The sequence below is a fragment of the Giraffa tippelskirchi genome, chromosome 1 (genome assembly GCF_054371585.1).
Source record: "Giraffa tippelskirchi isolate mGirTip1 chromosome 1, T2T-mGirTip1v1.2.pri, whole genome shotgun sequence".
Classification (NCBI taxonomy): domain Eukaryota; kingdom Metazoa; phylum Chordata; class Mammalia; order Artiodactyla; family Giraffidae; genus Giraffa; species Giraffa tippelskirchi.
Window position 1 is genome coordinate 184524481 of NC_137275.1, and position 22885 is coordinate 184547365.

The following is a 22885-nucleotide window of genomic DNA, read 5'->3' on the forward strand; positions in this document are numbered from 1 at the left end:
TCCCTGGTGGTCTAGTGGCTAAGATTCTGAGTTCCACTGCAAGGGGCCCGGGTTCGATCCTTGGTCAGGGAACTAGATCCCACATTCTGCAACTAAGAGTTCACACGCTGCAGCGATGATCAAAGATCCTGTGTGTGGCAACTAAGATCTGGTGCAGCCAAATAAAAGAAATAAATACAAATAACATATTTTAAAAAATGAACACTTTCACTTTGCTTCCTCATGTGTGCGCTGACAGCCAGACATGATCCCAACCACTTGTCACTTGAACAAGAGATTTATTTTTTTTCTTCTAAACGATGCCTGTTATAACAGGAATGTCTTAGGCATCAACAAAGATATTATCCAAACTTGTGGTGGAATTGGCAGCCATTCTGTTTCTCTTCTTGTCATTACATCCAGCCTTTGAAGGACAACAGGGAAATGAGACTCAGAGGCTGATTTTCTGAAGATAAATGCATCTGTGGTCCAACAGTCCATGGAACTTGAAGCTGCCATTCAAAATGGTACCTGACCAAGTATTCATTGGCAGTTGCCTATCTCAAACATGGGATATGATTCCTCCTTCAGTTGAATGAAGGTGAAGTAGACCAGAGGCTGGTCTTCTTAAATGCTGAGCTTGGTTATAAGACTTTATAATATATGTTAAAGATTGATAGGGCAAGAGAGGTCCTTTAAGTATGAAATCAAAGTGTTATCCAAGGATAGATGTATCTGTGGGATCAATATGCTCATCTTTTGTCCTGTCATTTTCTAAGTGTGGAAACTCATTCAAGATGCAGATATTAGGCACCACCCTCATCTATTGGATCAGAGACTCTGGGAGTAGAGGCCACTAATTTGTGTTTAACAAGTGGTTTTGATTCACACTCAAGTAATGCTTTCAGTCTGAGAACTGGAGTCATTTTTACTTTTGCAAATAATACTAACCAAGGTAAGAATCAAAATAGATGGACATTCTAAACATTTATAATGGTGAATAATGAAGCTGTATGTATGCATGTATGTATGTAGTATAGTGTATATATATTTTTAAAATATGTTACATATTATATTTATATATATCATATGTTGGAGAAGGAAATGGCAACCTACTCCAGTTGCCTGGGAAATCTCATGGACAGCCTAGCAAGCTGCACTCCATAGGGTCCCAAGGAATCAGGCTCAACTTAGCAGCTGAGTACATCATATGTATTTCTTGTGTATATTTCATGTGTGCCAATATTTACTTTCATATTTTATGAAATTATTTTGCATAATATATGGAACTATATGACAAAATATAAAGTATATTTTTATTTATAATACTTATAAAAATTCATATCATATAGTACACACTTATGTGTGTGAATACAAATATGAAATAAGCCTTGTAAACTGCTATGCAATTTGAAGATGATGTTCTTTTGAGGATTTGAATAGCATCATTCTTTTTTACTTCGCACTTACAACCAGTTGTCAACAGAACAAAAAGAAAGTGAATGTGGTTGAGAAATCAATATACTACCTTTATGCCTAACAAAGAATAGATTGGAAAATGATGATTGAGTCAGTGGGCAAAGAACCTCTTAATATACCCAGAAACCTTCCTATGTAGAGATAGAACACTTCACATTTAAGGAAATATCAAGAATGGGGACAAATAGGGAAGGATCAATTGTTGAGATTGGGATTACATACACATACTACTAGAGATCATACTGCCAATATCCGCTGGATCATCGAAAAAGCAAGAGAGTTCCAGAAAAACATCTATTTCTGCTTTATTGACTATGCCAAAGCCTTTGACTGTGTGGATCACAATAAACTGTGGAAAATTCTGAAAGAGATGGGAATACCAGACCATCTGACCTGTCTCTTGAGAAACCTGTATGCAGGTCAGGAAGCAACAGTTAGAACTGGACATGGAACAACAGACTGGTTCCAAATAGGAAAAGGAGTACGTCAAGGCTGTATATTGTCACCCTGCTTATTTAACTTATATGCAGAGTACATCATGAGAAACGCTGGGCTGGAAGAAACATAAGCTGGAATCAAGATTGCTGGGAGAAATATCAATAACCTCAGATATGCGGATGACACCACCCTTATGGCAGAGAGTGAAGAAGAACTAAAGAGCTTCTTGATGAAGGTGAAAGAGGAGAGTGAAAAAGTTGGCTTAAAGCTCAACGTTCAGAAAACTAAGATCATGGCATCTGGTCCCATCACTCCATGGGAAATAGATGGGGAAACAGTGGAAACAGTGTCAGACTTTATTTTTTTGGGCTCCAGAATCACTGCTGATGGTGACTGCAGCCATGAAATTAAAAGACGCTTACTCCTTGGAAGGAAGGTTATGGCCAACCTAGATAGCATATTTAAAAGCAGAGACATTACTTTGCCAACAAAAGTCCGTCTAGTCAAGGCTATGGTTTTTCCAGTGGTCATGTATGGATGTGAGAGTTGGACGGTGAAGAAAGCTGAGCGCCGCAGAATTGATGCTTTTGAGCTGTGGTGTTGGAGAAGACTCTTGAGAGTCCCTTGGACTGCAAGGAGATCCAATCAATCCATCCTAAAAGAGATCAATCCTTGGTGTTCATTGGAAGGTCTGATGTTGAAGGTGAAACTCCAATACTTTGGCCACCTCATGCGAAGAGTTGACTCATTGGAAAAGACCCTAATGCTGGGTAGGATTGGGGGCGGGAGGAGAAGGGGACGACAGAGGATGAGATGGTTGGATGGCATCACTGACTCGATGAACATGGGTTTGGGTAGACTCTGGGAGTTGGTGATGGACAGAGAGGCCTGGCGTGCTGCAATTCATGGGGTCGCAAAGAGTCGGACACGACTGAGCGACTGAACTGAACTGAACACATACTACTAGGCTGTGGCCAGCACAGCAGGTAGGGATTGAAAGCAGTCGACACACAGTTTGGGAAAAAGAAACTAGAGACAGAATTAAAGTTTTAAAGATGGGGCCGGGGGACTCAAGACCTCTTGGGTCAAGATCCTTGTTCCTCAGAGTCCCATCACTTTTATTTAGTGTCTTGGCAAGCAGAAAGTATCTGTTGTGTTATGATGAAGTCAGCCTCCTGTGTCCCTGGTCACATCTCCCATTTTATTGGTTACTTTAAACTATCTTTCTAATTTTTTTGTACAAGGGCTATCACCTAGCTGGAGATCATAGACCCACACATGCTTTGGGAAAACATCTTAGTGTGTGCACAAGCAGCGTTCTGCACTTGCACTTACCCAGTGTTAAAAGGTCCACGCTATGTTTTTCCTTAGCTTAGCAGGGCATGACAATCCTAACTGATCAACCTGATGTACTTTTGTTTGGGTTTCGCTGTATGGCTATATTTTGTTTTTATTCTTTTCCCATGGTGATTTTCTCATGGCTTGGCCAGAGCAACAGGTGGCTGACTATTAAACCCTGCACTACTGTCTATACAATAGAGAACTAATAAGGACCTTCTGTATAGCACAGGAAACTCTATTCAATACTCTGTAATAACTCATATGGGAAAATAATCTATAAAAGAGTAGATTTGTATATATGTATAATAACTTATTCACTTTGCTATAGAGCAGAAACTAACAGAACATTGTAAATAAACAATCTGTTGTTTGTTTATTGTTTAGTCGCCGTGTCTGACTCTTTGCGACCACATTGACAGTAGCCCGCCAGGCTCTTCTGTCTATGGAATTCTCCAGGCTAGAATTCTAGAGTGGGTTGCCATTTCCTTCTTCAGGGGATCTTCCCCAGCCGGGGATCAAATCTGTGTCTCCTGGATTGGCAGGTGAATTCGTTACCACTGAGCCAACTATCAGTTCAGTTCAGTTCATTCGACCTATTGTGTCCGACTATTTGCGACCCCATGGACTGCAGCATGCCAGGCCTCCCTGTCCATCACCAACTCCAGGTGTTGGACTGAAACTCAAGTCCATCAAGTTGGTGATGCCATGCAAACATCTCATCCTCTGTCGTCCCATTCTCCTCCCGCCTTTAATCTTTCCCATCTTCAGGCTCTTTTCTAATGAGTCAGTTCTTTGCATCAGGTGGTCAAAGTATTGGAGTTTCAGCTTCAGCATCAGTCATTCCAATGAATATTCAGGACTGATTTCCTTTAGGATGGACTGGTTGGATCTCCTTGCAGTCCAAGGGACTCTCAAGAGTCTTCTCCAATGCCACAGTTCAAAAGCATCAATTCTTTGGTGCTCTGCTTTCTTTATAGTCCAACTCTCATATCCATACATGACTACTGGAAAAACCATAACTTTGACTAGACAGACCTTTGTTGGCAAAGTAATGTCTCTGCTTTTTAGTATGCTATCTAGGTTGGTCATAGCTTTTCTTCCAAGGAGCAAGTGTCTTTTAATTTCATGGCTGCAGTCACCATCTGCAGTGATTTTGGAGCCCCCAAAAATAAAGTCTGTCACTGTTTCCACTGTTACACATATACTTGACATGAAGTGGTGGGACCAGGTGCCATGATCTTCATTTTCTGAATGTTGAGTTTTAAGCCAACTTTTTCACTCTCCTCTTTCACTTTCAGTAAGAGGCTCTTTAGTTCTTCTTCACTTTCTGCCATAAGGGTGGTGTCATCTGCATATCTGATGTTATTGATATTTCCCCCAGCAATCTTGATTCCAGCTTGTGCTTCATCCAGTCCAGCGTTTCTCATGATGTACTCTGCATAGAAGTTAAATAAGCACAGTGACAATATACAGCCTCCTTTCTCTATTTGGGACCAGTCTGTTGTTTCTTGTCCAGTTCTAACTGTTGCTTCCTGACCTGCATACAGATTTCTCAAGAGACAGGTCAGGTGGTCTGGTATTCTCATCTCTTTAAGAATTTTCCACAGTTTTTTGTGATCCACACAGTCAAGGCTTTGGCATAGTCAATAAAGCAGATGTTTTTCTGGAACTTTCTTGCTTTTTCGATCATCCGGCAGATGTTGGCAATTTTATCTCTGATTCCTCTGCCTTTTCTAGATCCATCTTGAACATCTGGAAGTTCACGATTCACATACTGTTGAAGCCTGGCTTGGAGAATTTTGGGCATTACTTTACTAACGTGTAAGATGAGTGCAATTGTGCGGTAGTTTGAGCATTCTTTGGCATTACTTTTCTTAGGGATTGGAATGAAAACTGACCTTTTCCGGTCCTGTGGCCACTGCTGAGTTTTCCATATTTGCTGGCATATTGGGTGCAGCATTTTCACAGCATCATCTTTTAGGTTTTGAAATAACTCAACTGGAATTCTATCACCTCCACTAGCTTTGTACATAGTGATGCTTCCTAAGGCCCACTTGACTTTGCACTCCAGGATGTCTGGCTCTAGGTGAGTGATCACACCATTGTGATTATCTGGGTTGTGAAGATCATTTTTGTATAGTTCTTCTGTGTATTCTTACTACCTCTTCTTAATATCTTCTGCTTCTGTTAGGTCCATACCATTTCTGTCCTTTATTGAGCCCTTCTTGGTATGAAATGTTCCCTGGGTATCTCTAATTTTCTTGAAGAGATCTCTAGTCTTTCCTATTCTATTGTTTTCCTCTATTTCTTTGCGCTGATCGCTGAGGAAGGCTTTCTTATCTCTCCTTGCTTTTCTTTGGAACTCTGCATTCAAATGGGTATATCTTTCCTTTTCTCCTTTGCCTTTAGCTTCTCTTCTTTTCACAGCTATTTGTAAGGCCTCCTCAGACAACCATTTTGTCTTTTTGCATTTTTTTTCCTTGGGGATGGTCTTGATCCCTGTCTCCTGTACAATGTCATGAACCTCCATCCATAGTTCTTCAGGCACTCTATCAGATCTAATCCCTTGAATCTATTTGTCACTTCCATTGTATAATCGTAAGGGATTTGGTTTAGGTCATACCTGAATGGTCTGGTGGTTTTCCCTACTTTCTTCAATTTAAGTCTGAATTTGGCCATAAGGAGTTCATCTACTCCAATAAAAATAAAATAAAATGAACAACCGTATATTGCAATAAGAGGAATGGGGACAAGTATTTCTCTCCAGCAACCCTAGATGTTTAACCATGGAGCTTAACCATTAAGCCATGAGTCAACCAAGAATATGGTCCTCCCCATCAAGGCTGGGAATCAGCACTAAATTAGGTCAGTGGTGCCTCCTCGCTTCAGCCTCTACTTCTCAGGGACCAGCTATGGCTTCTTTGAGAACCTTGCTGGGACTTCTGGGCAGTTTAAAGTTTATCCTCAAAAGCTCTGAAATGGATCAGAACAATCCCCTAGTTGTGTAAGCACAAGACTCCTCTGTACCTCTGGTTGACAGACGACTCCTTTTCCCATCCCAAATTATGTCTGACCATATTTTCTAACAAAGCATATCAGAGGTTCTTTAATAAAATTAAATGACCCACTAAGACCTTCCAATTATAAGTTATGTAAAGACAATTCAATAATAAAATGTCAACAATTTAGGAATGCCTCAGATTTGAATATAAATGCCCCTCATTATTGAATTCCCAGGGAGAATTTAAAGTTCAAAGACTAAATTTCCTGGCCAAGTCAAAGTTCAAAGAAGCTGATCTCCATAATCAAATTCTCTGCTTTTATAAGTTACAGTTCACAGAAATTAGATTCATCCTCTTCTATCTCTTACTCTGCCTAGACTCAGCCAGAGGATGGTTGTGTTAAATGAGGATTCCTTCAGCGGCTGCACCCTAGACTCTCCCTGGATGGTAGAATTCCTTCAGAGCCTCAGGAGTTTTATTAATCCAATGCCAAGCCACAATGATCTCACTTTTAAAAAGCTTGTTTGCTTAATAAAGCACATAGGTTATCACAGTGGGAGCCCCATGTATCCCCACACCACTGACAAAGGTTGTCTCCTTTTTTTCTTTTTTTTTAATTGTTTACTTATTTGGCTGCCTCGGGTCTTAGTTGTGGCACGTGGGACCTTTGTTATGTCATCACTGACAGGTTTCAGCAGTTACTGCATGCAGGCTTAGATGCTAAGAGGCATGTGGGACGTTTGTTCCCTAACCAGGGATCAAACCTGCGTTCCCTGCATCACAAGACAGATTCTTAACCGTTGGACCACCAGGGTAATCCTCAAAGATTCGCTTCTTAACCAGACTTTAATCAGTCTCCTCTGAGCTCTTTCTCAACTAGTCCTTGTCCTTGGCCATGTTCTCTAGAGCCCAATTTTAGCATGAAACTTGCTGAGTCAGTTTAGCCGGAATCCCCTATCCTTAATGTACGATCACCCTAGCCAGCCTTCAGCAAGAATCCTCTTAGGATGATTTAACCAAAATCTCCCCTTCCTCCTGATGTTTCCTCTTAGTAATTTTCCATTCACTGACACCCCGACCCCCAACCCCTAGTCCTGCTCTTTGGCGATAAATTACCCCTTTTTCTTCTCGTATTCAGAGTTAAGCCCAGTCTCTCCCTTACTGCAAAATCCCATTGCAGTAATTCCTATAACCTATTGTGATAGTTCCACCAAACAAAGTCTGCTTTACCATTCTTTAACAACCAATGTGAATATTTTTGTCTTTAATATCTCCAATTAAGAAAGCCAGTCTAGGGACTTCCCCGGCAGTCCAGTAGTTAAGACTCCGTGCTTCACTGCATAAGAGTTCAATCCCTGGTTAGGGAACTATCATCTCTTATGTCTTCTACATTGCAGGCCGATTCTTTACCCATTGAGCCACCTGGGAATGAATCTCAATAAAGCTGTTAAAGTGCAAACTTGTGTGCTTCATGGAAGCAGAGGCTCATGCTTCTTTGAACAATGAGTATGAACAAAGGAGTGGGTGTCCTTGATTTTGCCTTTGGTTGCCCTCCCACCTGACAAGGCTTGAAAGCATTGAAAACAGTGAAAAGATTCCTTTTTTTTTTTCTCTTGGCCTTGCTCAGTCGCTTCAGTCATGTCCAACTCTTTGTGACCCCATGGACTGAAGCCTGCCTGGCTCCTCTGTCCATGGGATTTTCCAGGCAGGAATACTGGAGTGGGTTGTCATTTCCTCCTCCAGGGGATCTTCCCAACCCAGGGAATGAGCTCCAGTCTCCTGCTTTGCAGGCGTATTTTGCCTTACCATGCAGCATGTGGGATTTTAGTTCCCTGACCAGGGATCAAACCCATGCTCCCTGCACTTGAAGCAGGGAGTCTTAACCACTGGACTGCCAGAGAAGTCCCCCAAAAAGTTTCATTTCTTAATGACAGTTCTGAAGACTACATATTGAAGAAGTAGAGTTCCCTACCCAGTCTCATCTTTCTTTTGCAGTTTTTTTAATAAAGACTTTTTTGATGTGGATCATTTTTAAAGTCTTTATTGAATTTGTTACAATATTACTTCTGTTGTTTCTGTTCTGGACTTTTGGCCTCAAGGCATTTGAGATTTTGGCTCCTAGGCCAGTGATCGAACCTGCATCCTCCGGAATTGGAAGGCAAAGTCCTAACTACTGGACCACCAGGGAAATCTGCTGTTAGAAGTTTCATTAAGGAGCTTGAGGGAGGCTGGGTCCAGAAATATCAGGAACAAGCACTGGAAGGCCAGCCCCCTCCTGTGTGTGCCCATGGCTGTTGCACAGTCCATTGCAGTGGAAAAGGACTAGTCCTGACCCCGTTGGTCATTATCATTCACAGTACATGGATGCATGGTCAGTGCCTCAGTTCTGTCTAGACAAGTGAGGGACCCTCCATACAGCCCTGAAGCACGAGCTCTCACAGGACCCCATTCCTGGAGAACCTCTTCCCTAAGACTTGTCCACAGGCATTCCCCTATCACTTGGTGCTGAGCACTGACCCTAATGCCACCTCCAGAAAACCAAGCCTGAGGCTCTTATCATGTTGAACCCAGAGTATCAGTTCCTTCTTCTTCTGCCTGCTTCCACCATCATCCTCTCCACTTCTCCACCCTCCTCCGAAAGTTTCCAGCTTCTTTTTTTGCCTAGTGGGATGAGGTATGGAGTGACACAGAATTTGAAGTCAGAAAAGCCCTAATCAGCACCAGCCTTCCTCCTCCTGTTATCTGTGTTAACTCAGTAAAGTTACTTAACCCCTCTGAGCCTTTATTTTCATTATTATTAAGTAGTGATAATTATAGCTTCCTGGGGTAGGGGGCACTGAGTGATGATGGTGTGATGATTAAATGAGATAATGTAACTAAGGCATTTAGCATAGAGTCTGGCCCCTGGGAGGTGGTCCAAAATTGGTAGCAGCTGTTATTATTTCCGCCTTGGACTGGGCTGGAAACTCACTCCAGATAGTGGGTGTGGAGGCACCCTAGGGTGCTCAGCCCCACAAACCTCTTTGTCTGTGTTGTTCCCAGGGAACTGGGCTTGCAGGATCTTCCTTCCCTTTCTTTTTCTTTTAATACTTATTTATTTGGCTGAGGCATACAGGATCTTTAGTTGCAGCATGCAAACTCTTAGTTGTGGCACGTGGGATCTCGGTCCTTGACCAGGGATCAAACCCAGGCCTCCTGCACTGGGAGTCTGGAGTCTTAACCCCTGGACCACCAGGGAAATCCCTTCCTTCCCTTTCTTTACGAATTAGCACTCCCTGAGTGCTTTGAGAAGGAGAGGCAACTGGCCAAACCCCCACATACAAAACAATGCTTTCCCAAGTTTGGCATTTCTAGGTTATTCTTGGGATGGGAGCTAGAACAGAGCAGAAAAGGCTCACAGCTGCCACCCCATATTTCCACTGCCCTGCCTCAGGACACTCATCTATATCCTCCAAATCATTCAAAGTTGGAGAAAAGCCAGCTGTTCTTGGGACATGTTTGCATATGCAGGTACTTCTCTGGTGGTCCAGCGACTAAGACTATGCTCCCAATGGAGGGGGCCTGAGTTCAATCCTTGGTCAGGGAACTAGATCCCATTCCACAACTAAGACTTCGCATGCCACAACTAAAGATCTCGCGTGCTGCAATGAAGATTGGAGATCCTGAGTGTGGCAACTAAGGCCTGGCGCAATCAAATAAATAAATATTTTCAAAAAATGCATTCATGCACTGAGACCCCTTGGTCCTAGGCACTTTCTAGCAACTTCCCATCCCAAGCCTCTCTCCAGCCCCACACCCTCCAATTTGGCCAAGGTGTTCTTTCCCAGGGCTAATGGGGTCCTCGAAAAGTCCCCGAGCAGCTCTGAAGCCCTGGACTTGAGATATTCCTTCTTGTTTCTTCCTACTACACAGTTCTTGGGCTGTGCTCAGTAAATATTTCTGGACTGATTAGTCAGCGTGGGCTACTTTCCTTCCCTTTCCTCCTCTGAGAGCCCAGCTGAGAATGGAATGAAAGAGAAATGAAATAAACATCTCAGGCCCTGCAGCCCACTGGGGTCAGGATATTCACAGTGCTGCTCTGAGTCAGAGCTGACCCTCCTTTTTCATCTACTGAGTCACCAGAACTGAGAGCATAAACAGAGGCAGAAGAGGAGGAGGGTTTCAGAACAGGGGCATCCGTCCCTGGGTAACGCTCTATCAAAACCCACAGCTTTCAACAATAAACTTCTAGGAGAAATGCTTTTCAGGCCAGACCAGTTGGCCAGTGAACTTTTGTACACAACATCCCATGAAATCTTCATAATGCCTTAGCAAGAGGCAGTTTTTGACAATAATTCAGTCAGAGCCATGATCTTGTTTTGTGCTAAGTCGCTTCAGCTGTGTCTGACTTTTTGCGACCCTATGGACTGCAGCCTGCCAGGCTCCTCTGTCCATGGGATTCTCCAGGCAAGAATACTGGAGTGAGTTCTTCTCTAGGGGATCTTCCTGACCCAGGGATCGAACCTGTGTCTCTTTCATCTCCTGTGATGGCTGGCAAGTTCTTTACCACTAGCGCCACCTGGGAAGCCCAGAGCCTATGATCAAGTCCCTCAAATGACTTTCTCCTTTACCTTATTTTCAACGAGTTTCACTGCATTAGAGAGGGAGGTACATGCTCTGTCTAGTCAGGTATGTGGCCAGGACTTGGGAAAGGGGAACAGATGCTTCACCATTAGTTGTTCCTCATTGTCTGGGGGTTCATGATTCAAAGTTAGGCTCTCAATTTTGTCCACAGGCATTTAAAGGAGGCATTTTAGGGCCATTTCCTTGGGGACTTGTAATATATGTTGTTGAACTGAAAGCTTTTCTTGAATTGAAACCTTTGCTTACGCTTTTTGGTTTAGAGATGCCTGTCAACTAGAGTTAGAAGCATTTAAGTGACTTGCTCAAAACACTACAATAAGTTGTGATGTGATGAAGTGCTAAGTTGCTTCCGTCATGTCTGACTCTTTGTGACACTATAGACCATAGCCCACCAGGCTCCTCTGTCCATGGGATTTTCCAGGCAAGAATACTGGAGTGGGTTGCCATTTCCTTCTCCAGGGCATCTTCCTAACCCAGGGATTGAACCCACGTCTCTTATGTCTCCTGCACTGGCAGGCAAGTTGTTTTTTTTTTTTTTTTTTTTACCACTAGTGCCAACAGGGAATTACAATACATTAGTGTCAGTAGTAAGACCAGAACCAAAATTTTCTGGTTCCCAGCTCGTGACTCTTCTCAACTCATCAAGATGGTTGCTCCAGATGTCTGTGCCTTATTTCCCCTTCAAAGACTGTGAGCAGAGACTTGGAATGCTTGTTGGCCTCTCCTTCAAATCTTAGACTCAACTTACTGAGTTTAAGGGGGTGGATGAACATAAAAGAGAAGAGTTTAAATCTCCTGCCAAGGTCAGCTTTGAAGAACACAAATTGTGGCAAATGGCTCAGAAATTCAGGGTTCTGTTGATCTGGCTACTGCCAAGTTTCTATAACAAATAATCCCATGCAATAAACGATTCTCTTGCCCCATGTCTGTGTAACATCTTACAATGAAATAACACTTGAATCTGATGAGATATGTTTGTAGTTAGTCACTAACCTGGTATGGTTAATATCATCTGTATGTTGATTTTGGTTTCCTAATCATATCATAACTTTCTTGACAGTAAGGACTATTCCTTAAGTTCCTTCGTAATTTCACAATATCTAGCAATGCTGAATGTTATGATTATCATATTTTCAAGTGCTAGAGTATGTTGCAGGTTTCCCAGGTGGCATAAGTGAGTGATAAAGAATCTACCTGCCAATGAAGGAGACATAAGAGATGTGGGTTTGATCCCTGGGCCGGGAAGATCCCTTGGAGGAGGGCATGGCAACCCACTCCAGTATTCTTGCCTGGAGAATTACATGGAGAATCCCAGGCTCAGAGGAGCCTGGCAAACTACAGTCCACAGTGTTGCAAAGAGTCTGAGCAACTGAGCACACATGCAGAGTGTGTTGTAGAGTGCATGCTGAACAAACATGAATTAAATGGGATTACAAACAGAGCTGAGATGAGCTCTCCTGGGTCCACTATCAATTTGTGCCAGTGCTTCTGCCTCCTTAATCTCTCACCAACTCAGACATTGCGAACAGTAAACTAGCCACTTACAGATCAACTTCAGAAACCATGAGCTAGGTTGGAGGAGAAAAAAGAAAGCTTTTGACTGCATATGGAGATTTAATAACTGAGATGTTAAAGGTATGACTACACCATAAGGGTGAACTAGCTTGAAGCTTCTCGTTATTTTCCTTCTGAAGCCAAAGCAGAATAAACATCTCCCCAGGAATGATACATACATGTTTCTTTGAATTGATGTACTTTTTATTTTCAAAATCATGTATCTATGCCTGTTGACTTTCTGCACCCACTGGGCTATAAGGCCCGCCTCCAGGCAAAGTGAGTGAAAGTGGCTCAGTCATGTCTGATTCTTTGAGTCCCCACGGACTATACAGTCCATGGAATTCTCCAGGCCAGAATGCTGGGGTGGGCAACCTTTTCCTTCTCCAGGAGATCTTCCCAACCCAGAGAAGATGAACCCAGGTCTCTCGCATTGCAGGCGGATTCTTTACCAGCTCAAGGGAAGCTCAAGAATACTGGAGTGGGTAACCTATCCCTTTGCCAGCTGATCTTGCTGACCCAGGAATCGAACGGGGGTCTCCTGCATTGCAGGTGGATTCTTTACCTACTAAGCTATCAGGGAAGCCTCCAAGCAAAATTTTCACTTAACTAATGCATTGGCAGACCCCTTGTCCAGGCCAGGGTATTCAGATTCAGTCTATTGGGGAATTTAGAATTTAAAACAAGACAGACTAGGAGTCTAGAAGGACTCCTGCAGCTGTTCAGTTCAGTTCAGTCGCTCAGTCGTGTCCGACTCTTTGCGACCCCATGAATCGCAGCACGCCAGGCCTGCCTGTCCATCACCAACTCCCGAAGTCCACCCAAACCCATGTCCATCGAGTCGGTGATGCCATCCAACCACCTCATCCTCTGTCGTCCCTTTCTCCTCCCACCCCCAATCCTACCCAGCATTAGGGTCTTTTCCAATGAGTCAATTCTTCGCATGAGATGGCCAAAGTATTGGAGTTTCAGCTTCAACATCAGACCTTCCAATGAACACCAAGGATTGATCTCTTTTAGGATGGATTGATTGGATCTCCTTGCAGTCCAAGGGACTCTCAAGAGTCTTCTCCAACACCACAGTTCAAAAGCATCAATTCTTTGGCGCTCAGCTTTCTTCACCTTCCAACTCTCACAACCATACATGACCACTGGAAAAACCATAGCCTTGACTAGACGGACTTTAGTTGGCAAAGTAATGTCTCTGCTTTTAAATATGCTATCTAGGTTGGCCATAACCTTCCTTCCAAGGAGTAAGCGTCTTTTAATTTCATGGCTGCAGTCACCATCAGCAGTGATTCTGGAGCCCAAAAAAATAAAGTCTGACACTGTTTCCGCTGTTTCCCCATCTATTTCCCATGAAGTGATGGGACCAGATGCCATGATCTTAGTTTTCTGAACGTTGAGCTTTAAGCCAACTTTGTCACTCTCCTCTTTCACCTTCATCAAGAGGCTCTTTAGTTCTTCTTCACTTTCTGCCATAAGGGTGGTGTCATCCGCATATCTGAGGTTATTGATATTTCTCCCAGCAATCTTGATTCCAGCTTGTGTTTCTTCCAACCCAGCTTTTCTCATGATGTACTCTGCATGGAAGTTAAATAAGCAGGGTGACGATATACAGCCTTGACATACTCCTTTTCCTATTTGGAACCAGTCTGTTATTCCATGTCCAGTTCTAACTGTTGCTTCCTGACCTGCATACAGGTTTCTCAAGAGACAGGTCAGATGGTCTGGTATTCCCATCTCTTTCAGAATTTTCCACAGTTTATTGTGATTCACACAGTCAAAGGCTTTGGCATAGTCAATAAAGCAGAAATAGATGTTTTTCTGGAACTCGCTTGCTTTTTCGATGATCCAGCGGATATTGACAATTTGATCTCTGGTTCCTCTGCCTTTTCTAAAACCAGCTTGAACATCTGGAAGTTCACAGTTCATGTATTGCTGAAGCCTGGCTTGGAGAATTTTGAGCATTACTTTACTAGCATGTGAGATGAATGCAATTGTGCGGTAGTTTGAGCATTCTTTGGCATTGCCTTTCTTTGGGATTGGAACAAAAACTGACCTTTTCCAGTCCTGTGGCCACTGCTGAGTTTTCCAAATTTGCTGGCATATCGAGTGCAGCACTTTCACAGCATCACCTTTGAGGATTTGAAATAGCTCAACTGGAATTCCATCACCTCCACTAGCTTTGTTCATAGTGATGCTCTCCAACGCCCACTTGACTTCACATTCCAGGATGTCTGGCTCTGGATGAGTGATCACACCATCGTGATTATCTGTGTCGTGAAGATCTTTTTTGTACAGTTCTTCTGTGTATTCTTGCCACCTCTTCTTAATATCTTCTGCTTCTGTTAGGTCCATACCATTTCTGTCCTTTATTGAGCCTGTGTTTGCATGAAATATTCCTTTGGTATCTCTAATTTTCTTGAAGAGATCTCTAGTCTTTCCCAATCTGTTGTTTTCCTCTATTTCTTTTCACTGATCGCTGAGGAAGGCTTTCTTATCTCTCCTTGCTATTCTTTGGAACTCTGCCTTCAGATGGGAATATCTTTCCTTTTCTCCTTTGCTTTTCACTTCTCTTCTCTTCCCAGCTATCTGTAAGGCCTCTTCAGACAGCCATTTTGCTTTTTTGCATTTCTTTTCCATGGGGATTTTCTTGATCCCTGTCTCCTGTACAATGTCACGAACCTCTGTCCATAGTTCATTAGGCACTCTGTCTATCAGGTCTAGTGCCTTAAATCTATTTGTCACTTCCACTGTATACTCATAAGGGATTTGATCTAGGTCATACCTGAATGGACTAGTGGTTTTCCCTACTTTCTTCAATTTAAGTCTGAATTTGGCAATAAGCAGTTCATGATCTGAGCCACAGTCTGCTCCTGGTCTTGTTTTTGCTGACTGTATAGAGCTTCTCCATCTTTGGCTGCAAAGAATATAATCAATCTGATTTCGGTGTTGACCATCTGGTGATGTCCACGTGTAGAGTCTTCTCTTGTGTTGTTGGAATAGAGTGTTTGCTATTACCAGTGCGTTCTCATGGCAAAACTCTATTAGTCTTTGCCCTGCTTCATTCTGTACTCCAAGGCCAAACTTGCCTGTTACGCCAGGTGTTTCTTGACTTCCTACTTTTGCATTCCAGTCCCCTATAAAGAAAAGGACATCTTTTTTGGGTGTTAGTTCTAGAATGTCTTGTAGGTCTTCATAGAACCGTTCAACTTCAGCTTCTTCGACGTTACTGGTCGGGGCATAGACTTGGATTACCGTGATATTGAATGGTTTGCCTTGGAAATGAACAGAGATCATTATCTCATTTTTGAGATTGCATCCAAGTACTGCATTTTGGACTCTTTTGTTGACCATGATGGCTACTCCATTTCTTCTAAAGGATTCTTGCCCACAGTAGTAGATATAATGGTCATCTGAGTTAAATTCACCCATTCCAGTCCATCTTAGTTCGCTGATTCCTAGAATGTCGACGTTCACTCTTGCCATCTCCTGTTTGACTACTTCCAATTTGCCTTGATTCATGGACCTAACATTCCAGGTTCCTATGCAATATTGCTCTTTACAGCATCGGACTTGGTGTCTATCACCAGTCACCTCCACAGTTGGGTATCGTTTTTGCTTTGGCTCCATCCTATCATTCTTTCTGGAGTTATTTCTCCACTGATCTCCATTAGCATATTGGGCACCTACTGACCTGGGGAGTTCATCTTTTAGTGTCCTATCTTTTTGCCTTTTCATACTATTCATGGGGTCCTGCTGCTGAGGTTTTCATATTTACCCTGGCTCCTACCCTTACCAATGCCACATTTTTCAGACAATGAGATTCTCCAATATCCTATCAATACTTCCCTTTTGTTCTTAAGCTAGTTTGATTTGAGTGGACATCTGTTCACTTGCAAGTACAAGCTCTTTAACAAATATATGTCTGTTTTATTCACAGTTTGGTTCTCACAAACAATTATTTCTGACATTTTAATTTAATTAGTGAAATTCTTTGCTCCTGATTTAGATATCCTATGATTTTTACTTGTGTAACACACTTTGCTAAAGAGTAGTTCACAAATAAATGGAGGAGAACGTGTATGGGACTGAATCATATTAAATTACTGATATGTGACTATTTTTGAAACTCTAGAAATTCCAAATAGTTAAAACTAATATATCTTAAATTAACTGGAAGGAACAAGGGACATATGAAAGCATCCAAACAGTCATTCATCCTCTCAATAAACATTCACTGAGCATCCTTCTATGTAGTTCAGTCCATTAGAAGCTTAAGGATCACAAAAAGGAGTGATATATGGACTCTATGCTCAAGGTGTTTACTGAGATGGTTATAATATAAGGTAGACAGTGATGTATATGATAAATGAGGTTTAGATTGAGTACTTGAGAGAGGAGAGGAAGATTTTTTGAAGAATATTGAAGTTTTCATGAATGTGATTATGTTAGAATTGTGCTTTTAAAGATAGGTAATACTTCTGAAAGTGAAAGTTTTAGTTGCTCAGTTGTGTCTGATTTTTTGTGACCCCACAGACTGTAGCCCCCCACCAGGCTTGTCTGGGATTCTCCAGGCAAGAATACTGGAGTGGGTTGCCATTCCCTTCTGCAGGGGATCTTCCCAACACAGGGATCATACCCGCATTCCAAGCAGATTCTTTACCATCTAAGCCACTAGGAAGCCCAGGTAATACTTTTACATTCAAATATTTTGGATAAGAAAAGTATTCCAGAGACAAGAAAGAAAGTATGAGCTGGGAGAGAAAGAAGAAAACTGTGACATTATGGTTTGTACCCAAGAACCAGAAATAAATGTCTTGGATAGAACATAGGGAAGGAAAATCATGGTGCAAAACATCAGAAGAGAAGATTGTGACCAAATCTGGAGAACTTTGTAGCAATGAGGAATTATAAAGGTTTTTCAATGACAGCGTGCTGTAATTAAAGTCAAATTATAGTAAGTTCCCTACATACAAGCAAATTTCTTTGTGAGAGTACATTAGTTTGTAAGTCCAAGTTAAGTCCAACAAAGTTAGCCTAACTAGCCCAACTGAAATAATCAGCTGTGGAGTACTCTACTGTAATAGGTTTATAATACTTTCCACACAAATAATACATGTGAAACAAACATAAAAAATAAAGAAAAGATTTTTAACTTTACACTACAGTACCTTGAAAAGTACAGTAGTACAGTACAACAGCTGGCATATAGGGGCTGGCCTCAGGTGAACAGGGAAGAGTTACTGACTGGAGGAGGAAGAGGAGATGGGAGATGGAAGAGCGAAGGATTGTCAGCAATAGGAGATGGAGGGCAAGCTGCAATTTCACTCATGCCTGATGTTGATGGAACACATGTTGCATTTTGAAAGTTCACAACTTGAAGATTCATATGTGGGGACTTACTTTATAGGAAATATTACTAAAAAGCATGAGGAGGTTGAATTGGAGTGGAGATGACCCATGACAATAGCCCAGGAGCAAGACAATAGGGAAGAGCTAGGGCCACAGCTCTAAGATAGAGTCTTGAGACTTTGCCTGGTCTAACTAGACCAAGGGGACCATGCACAGAGTTGATTATCTTTGATACTTTAGAAATGAAGATCAGTCATACGGCCTCCAATCTATGAGATTCTTAGAGAAGGAACTTGCCTCCAACAGGCTTCTTGCATTAACCTGAAGTAAGCAGACTGTCAAAAGGACTTGTGTTCAACAAGAAAAAAAATACCAATTTGGAACTCATTTATTATAACTTTAAATACATATTTAAATATACATATATATACATATTTCATATCTATAAAAATAAAAAGTTTGAACTCACAGGGTGCGTGTGTGCTCAGTTGTTTGAGTCGTGTCCGATTCTTTGTGACCCCATGCCCTGTAGCCTGTCAGTCTCCTCAGTCCATGGGATTTTCCAGGCAAGAATACTGGAGTGGGCTGCCATTTCCTTCTCCAAGGTTGAACTCACTAGTGAGGCCTCAATTCACTTCTTTTATTTGCTCTTAGGCAATTGCAATCCAGTGCTTCTCAGAGCTATGAAAACCAATGTACAAAGAATTCTGAAGTTTTAGCCAAGAAAAGCTCTCCAGGTGAAATAGGGTGACAATAAAAATAACTCTGAATGCTCCCCCTGTATTTCATCTTCTTGGAGGTCTTCCACATGCAGCCCTGTTGGCAGAGCCACATTGGATGTTTGGATACTGTTCTGGAGCTCTCTGTTGCTCAAACCGAGGAAGGTTTTGTGGCTTGGTTTACAAAACAGTTGTTAAGACTTCCACACTGGTCCATGTTGGAATAACTGAGACCATGCTTATCTTCCTAATATAGACAATTAGAACACTAGAAAAAAAAATCTGAGACCATAGTTTCTTTACATTGCACAATAGGTAGTACAGGACCGTGGTCCAAGAGAAAGAAAAAAATTAAAAAAAGGTGAGCTCTAAGATTGTTCTAGCTTCCTGCCTAAAGGCACTTTCTGGATGTCATCACAGGGAAATAATCCCAAACAGAACACAGCAGTCTTTCTGAGTGGAGCAAACAGAGAACACAGTTTGGGAAAGCTAAGCAAGTCAGAATTTCTGGAACCATGTGCCAGAAATAAGTGAGCTGCTTGGCAAAAGAGACCCAGAAGTCTGTGTACTAGTCCCCGTAAATCTATACCTTAGTATTAAATTACACATGCATAGGTTGAAATAAAGACAGGCCAGTCAAAGGATAATTCAGGAAATCACTAACCTTAACACAGTCTGGAGGTGTCAGAGTTCTGACCACGTGGAGAGGAGAGTCCTCACTGAGCTCTCAGGGCTTCCTGTGGAAACTTAGAGATGTCCTGCCTTAATAGTGAGGCTAAACTAATGATAATGTAAGGGTTTCTCTAAACCTACTTTAATTAAGTTTAAAAACAAGCTTTGAAAGAATCAAACTGACCCACAGTGAACTTAACTGTCTGCCAGAATAAAGTCCAATACTACCAATACCTTTAAAAAATCCAGCACATAAAATATAAAACATGATCTCTGGCATCCAGTTAGAGATTACTAGACATGTGAAGAAACAGAAATATGTAACCCATAATCAGGAGAAGAATCAACCAATAGAAATAGACACAGGAATGATGGAAATAATGGGGTTAGCTGACAAGGACTTTTCAAACACCTAACACAAATATGCTCAGGAATTCAAAGGAGTACATAAGTAAAAGAAAGAAATCTATCAGAAAAGAAACAAAAGGAATTTCTAGGAATAAGAAACAAAAACATGAAAGTAAAAATCCACTCAATGGAACTGACAGAAGTTTAGATTCTCAGGGACAGGGAAGCCTGGCAAGTTGCAATCCATCGTGTCACCAAGAGTCAGACATGACTTGGCAACTGAACAATAAAATAGAGATTGCAAAAGAAAAGATTAGTGAACCTGAAGATATAACAATAGCAACTTAGTCAAATAAGCTGGACTTCTACTTTAAAAATATAGAGGGAAAAATGAGCAAATCAAACCTAAACTAAGTACCCAGAAGGGAAAACAAAGAACAGAAACGAGTGAAATACGTAATCAGCAAAAATAAGGAAGATTTTTTAAAAAGCACAGAACAAAAGCTTATTCTTTAAAAAGACAAATAAAATGTATTAATCTCTATTTAGACTTACCTCAAATAATAAGAAGACATCAATTAATATCAGGAACAACAGAGAACACATCACTACAAACACTGACAAAACTGGCATATTTCTTTGATGTGTGGGCAAGACAGTATTTGCCATCATGAAGAAGCAGATTGACAGTAGAAAGAGGGGACAGCCATGAGAAAGGGTTAGCTATATTTTGGGTAACCCTTGCAGAAATCTTAACTTAATCTAGTCATGGAGCTATGTTACATTTAAAGAGTAACAAGGAGGACATCAGCTTCTTACTGGTATCTCCCACAGTTGTTCCAAGGAATGTAAGTACAGTCTGTTTTGTTTAGTCACTAAGTTGTGTCTGACTCTTTGTTACCCCATGAACTGTAGCCTGCCAGGCTCCTCTGTCCATGGGATTCTCCAGGTAAGAATACTGGAGTGGGTTGCCGTTTCCTTCTCCAGGGGATCTTCCTGACCCAGGGATAGAACCTGCATCTCCTGCATTACAGGTAGATTCTTTACCGCTGAGCCACCAGGGAAGCCCACAGTCTGTAGAGTCTCCTATTATGTAACATCCTCCATCCTCACCTATTCTCTAGCATTTAGAAATTCCGGGAAGCCTCTGATTCACCTATCCTAGAAAATAATCTTACTCTCCAGGCTTTCCTGTCTTTACAATATTGCTGTCTTCAACCATCTTTCTTGATCTGTCCAAGTCGTACAGAAATATGTGCTTCAAATACTTGATCCCTCTATCCTGCCATGTAAAACTCCCTAGGGTTGCGTTTCATCTTCTTTTTGACTACTTTTTATTTTTGGAATAAAAATTGTTTGGATTTTGTCCATGTCTTGCTCTTAAAATAGAGGAAAAGATGAAGCCCATGGTGTTGGTGCTGATAGTGGGATACATTTTTGAATTCCCACACAAACATCTTTAATTGACATACTTGTAAAGCTTGGTTACTTAGTTCAGCGTTATTTTAGGCATTTATTTTCCTTTTTTATTCTTAAACTTTCAGAAATGTTTTGTTGGAAGTTTTATCATTTGTGCTATTAGACAAAAATAAAATTTGTAGATAAAAATTAGCATAGTGTATCCCAAACCTTAAGAATATGCATTTCTAAGAAAAAAAAAAGTAATGAAATCATTATGAAGTTGTGCAAATAAACTATCTACAAGAATATTTCTACAATAATGTTTATAAAAAGTAATGTATTAGAAAAAAACCCTGGAACTTCCCTGGTGATCCAGTGGTTAAGAATCTGCCTTCCATCTCTATTCGGGGAAATAAGATCTCACATACCTCAGTGCAAAACCAAGCCCATGTGCAGTAACTACTGAGTTCATGGGCTCCAGAGCCTGTGCTCTGCCACAAGAAAAGCCCATGTGTCTCAAACGAAGACCTAGTACAACCCCAAAAAAATGTCTAAAAAGAAAGAAACTGATGTGGAAAATGGTGGAAACCAAGTGGAAAAGGTTAATAAAATATATTATGTTAGGCATCATCTAAAATTATGCTACGGAATACTTCTTGATGGCAAGGTTTTAAAATGATCATAGAACATATTATTAAATAATCATGGAAAACAATAAAACATCTCACTCTTTAATTGAAGAATGTAGTTTATCTTTATTCAGAAAAAAATTGTCATGTGCAACAAAATATCATAGTAGTTGGGTAATAGATGATTTTTCACCTTTGTGCTTTTTCTCTGTCTTTGATAATGTACATGCATGTATATCAGTTAGGAATATTTTTGGATGCCTATAAATTATAGATACCTGACTTTAGTGGCCTACTTAAGTAGAGTCTCCTTTCTTTTATTAGAAAGCTAAAATGGATGGCTGCCAGTCCTGGTTCTTGACAGCTGGAGAGTACAGAATCTTTCAGATTCTTGTGACCTTTTCTTCACATTTGCCATCTGAACTACAAAATGGCTGCTGAAGCTCCAGTGGTCATGCCTGCATTCCAGGCAGAAAGAAAGAAAAAGGGGAACGTGGCCACACAACAGATCATCATTTCAGATTACTTGGCCAGAATTGGAATGTGTGTCCTCTGCTCCTCCTCAGCTCCAGTTTAAAGTGAAAGTTGCTCAGTTGTGTCCAACTCTTTGTCACCCCATGGATTGTAGCCCGCCAGGCTCCTCTGTGCACTGAATTCTCTAGGCCAGAATACTGGAGTGGGTAGCCGTTGCCTTCTCTAGGAGATCTTCCCAACCCAGGGATCAAACCCAGGTCTCCTGCACTGTAGGCAGATTCACATTTCTTTACTGTCTGAGCTACCAGGGAAGCTCTCAGCATCAAGGGATGCTGGCAAATTGAGTGGTTTAGCTTCTCCAACCTCATAACTACAGACAAGAGACAATTGTTCAAAAATGTCTGGTTAAACCAACTTCTGGTGTTTGTACTATTTTTCATGTGATATGTATGTCTGTTAGTATGTATTACTTTGATAAAGAGATTAACTTTTAAAGAGTTTACTAAAAATCAAGCGGTCATTTTAAATAGAGACAAATAAATAAGGTAGAATACAGAATGTGATATCTTTCAATGAGTTGTTTTGTTTATAATATTTCTTATATACACAGCATTGTGCAAAATGGTGTGAAGGAAAAGGACACGGTGGGAAATTGAAGACTTATAATCTAGCCTAGGAGATGTGTCCTACACTCAGAAAATAATCCAGTATAGACTATAACAGGAAAAATGTGTCAAGCCAATGGTAAAAGCAAGTACCTGAACCTGAATTGTCAGCAAAAAAATGTTAGGTATGACCACTGGAGGAGAGACCACCTGAGCTGGGTTTTAAAGGATGTGAGAATTCAGAAATGTGGGTATAAGGAAGA